This window comes from Arachis ipaensis, chromosome B06 (assembly GCF_000816755.2).
Source record: "Arachis ipaensis cultivar K30076 chromosome B06, Araip1.1, whole genome shotgun sequence".
Taxonomy (NCBI): Eukaryota; Viridiplantae; Streptophyta; class Magnoliopsida; order Fabales; family Fabaceae; genus Arachis; species Arachis ipaensis.
Window position 1 is genome coordinate 40989147 of NC_029790.2, and position 3285 is coordinate 40992431.

A 3285-nucleotide genomic window follows, 5' to 3' on the forward strand; every position below is an offset into this window, starting at 1 on the left:
ATATTTAACATTCATAAACATCAACTTCAAAAGACATATGCACTGTTCAAGCATTCATTCAGAAAATAAAAAGTATTGTTGCCACATCAAAATAATTAAACTAGTTTCAAGGATGAATTTGAAACCATGTACATCTTGTTCTTTTGTAATTAAAACATTTTTCATTCAAGAGAGGTGATGGATTCATATTCATAACTTTAAGGAATAGACACTTAGACACTAATGATCATGTAATAAGACACAAATATAAATAAACATAAAGCTCAAAAATAAAAAAAACAGGAAAATAAATAAACAAAGAGATTAAGGAATGGGTCCACCATAGTGAGGGTGGCGTCTTCCTCTTCTTGAAGAACCAATGGTGCTCTTGAGCTCCTTTATGTCTCTTTCTTGTCTTTCTTGCTCCTCCCTCATAGCTCTTTGATCTTCTCTAATTTCATGGAGGATGATGGAGTGCTCTTGGTGCTCTACCCTTAGTTGTCCCATGTTGGAACTTAATTCTCCTAGGGAAGTGTTGATTTACTCCCAATAATTCTGTGGAGGAAAGTGCATCCCCTGAGGCATCTCAGGGATTTCATGGTGAGAAATTTTTTCATGCTCATGTTGAGGTCCATGATCTCTTATTTGTTCCATCCTTTTCTTAGTGATGGGCTTGTCCTCTTCAATGAGGATGTCTCCCTCTATGTCAATTTCAGCCGAATTGCAGAGGTGGCAAATGAGGTGAGGAAAGGCTAACCTTGCCCAAGTGGAGGACTTGTCAGCCACCTTGTAGAGTTCTTGAGGTATAATCTCATGAACTTCCACCTCTTCTCCAATCATGATACTATGGATTATGATGGCCTGGTCTATAGTAACTTCAGACCGGTTACTAGTAGGAATGATTGAGCGTTGAATGAACTCTAGCCATCCCCTAGCCACTGGTTTGAGGTCATGCCTTCTTAATTGAACCGGCTTGCCTCTTGAGTCAACTTTCCATTGAGCTCCTTTCTCACATATGTCTATGAGGACTTGGTCCAACCTTTGATCAAAGTTGACCCTTCTTGTGTAGGGGCGTGCGTTCTCTTCCATCATTGGCAAGTTGAACGCCAGCCTTACATTTTCCGGACTGAAATCTAAGTATTTTCCCCCGAACCATGGTGAGCCAATGCTTTGGATTTGGGTTCACACTTTGATCATGGTTCCTTGTGATCCATGCGTTTGCATAGAACTCTTGAACCATTAGGATTCCGACTTGTTGAATGGGGTTGGTGAGAACTTCCCAACCTCTTCTTTGGATTTCAAGACGGATCTCCGGATACTCATTCTTTTTGAGTTTGAAAGGAACCTCAGGGATTACTTTCTTCTTGGCCACAACTTCATAGAAGTGGTCTTGATGGACCTTAGAGATGAATATCTCCATCTCCCATGACTCAGAGATAGAAGCAATTGCCTTCCCTTTCCTCTTTCTAGAGGTTTCTCTGGCCTTAGGTGCCATGAATGGTTATGGAAAAACAAAAAGCTATGCTTTTACCACACCAAACTTGAAATGGTTGCTCGTCCTCGAGCAAAAGAAGAAAGAAAGAAGTAGAAGAAGAAGAGAAATAGAGGAGAGGGATAGAGAGGTGTTTTCGACCAAGGGGTGAAGAAAGGGTTGTGTTGTGTGAAAATGAAGAAGGAATAAGGGGTTTATATAGGAGTGGTGGGAAGGTTAGGGTTCGCTATCAGGGTGGGGTTTGGGAGGGAAATTATTTTGAATTTGAAGGTAGGTGGGGTTTTTGGGGAAGAGAGGATGGATGTAAGTGGTGAAGAGGTGATGGGGAAGAGTGATTGAGTTGATTGGTGAGGGGTATTTGGGGAAGAGAGTTATGAAAAGGTGTGAAGAGGAGAGAAGAAGTAGGTGGAGATCCTGTGGGGTCTACAGATCCTGAGGAAATCCTGTGGGGTCCACAGATCCTAAGGTGTTTGAGGATTTCTCATCCCTGCACCTTTTAGACGTGTAAAACGCCCTATATATGCAATCCTGGCGTTTAACGCCAGACTGCAGCATGTTTCTGGCATTAAACGCCACTTCCATGCTTGTTTTGGGCGTTCAACGCCAGTCTATAGCATGTTTCTGGCGTTGAACGCCAGTATGGTGCATGTTTCTGGCGTTAAACGCCAGTCTGATGCTTGTTTCTGGCGTTTAATGCCAGCTTTCCTCTGGGTGCAATCCTGGCATTTAAACGCCAGACTGCTGCTTATTTTTGGCGTTTAACGCCATTTTCATGCTCTGTTCTGGCGTTAAACGCCAGCCAGATGCTCCTTACTGGCGTTTAAACGCCAGTAAGCCCTTCCTCCAGGGTGGGCTATTTTCAATGTTGTTTTTCATTCTATTTTCGATTTTTTAGTAGTTTTTTGTGACTCCACATGATCATCAACCTGATAAAACATGAAATAACAATAGAAAATAAATAAATATAATTAGATAACATTGAGTTGCCTCCCAACAAGCGCTTCTTTAATGTCAATAGCTTGACAGTGTGCTCTCATGGAGCCTCACAGATGTTCAGAGCAAGGTTGGAACCTCCTAACACCAAACTTAGAGTTTGGTTGTGGGGGTTCAACACCAAACTTAGAGTTTGACTGTGGGGGCTTGGGTTGACTCTGCAGTGAGAGAAGCTTTTCATGGTTCCTCTCCATGGTTACAGAAGGAGATCCTTGAGTTTTAAACACAAGGTAGTCCTCATTCAGTTGAAGGATCAATTCCCCTCTGTCCACATCAATCACAGCTCTTGCTGTGGCTAGGAAGGGTCTTCCAAGGATGATGGATTCATCGTCATCCTTCCCAGTGTCTAGGATTATGAAATTAGCAGGGATGTAAAGGCCTTCAACCTTTACTAACACGTCCTCCACTAGTCCATAAACTTGTTTTCTTGAGTTATCTGCCATCTCTAATGAGATTCTAGCAGCTTGCACCTCAAAGATTCCCAGTTTCTCCATTACAGAAAGGGGCATGAGGTTTATCCCTGACCCAAGGTCACATGGAGCCTTTTCAAAGGTCATGGTGCCTATGGTACAAGGTATTAAGAACTTTCCAGGATCTTATTTCTTCTGAGGCAATCTCAGTTGATCCAGATCACTTAGTTCATTGATGAGCAAGGGAGGTTCATCTTCTCAAGTCTCATTACCAAATAATTTGGCATTCAGCTTCATGATTGCACCAAGGTACTTGGTAACTTGCTCTTCAGTGACATCTTCATTCTCTTCAGAAGAAGAATACTCGTCAGAGCTCATGAATGGCATAAGGAGGTTTAATGGAATCTCTAT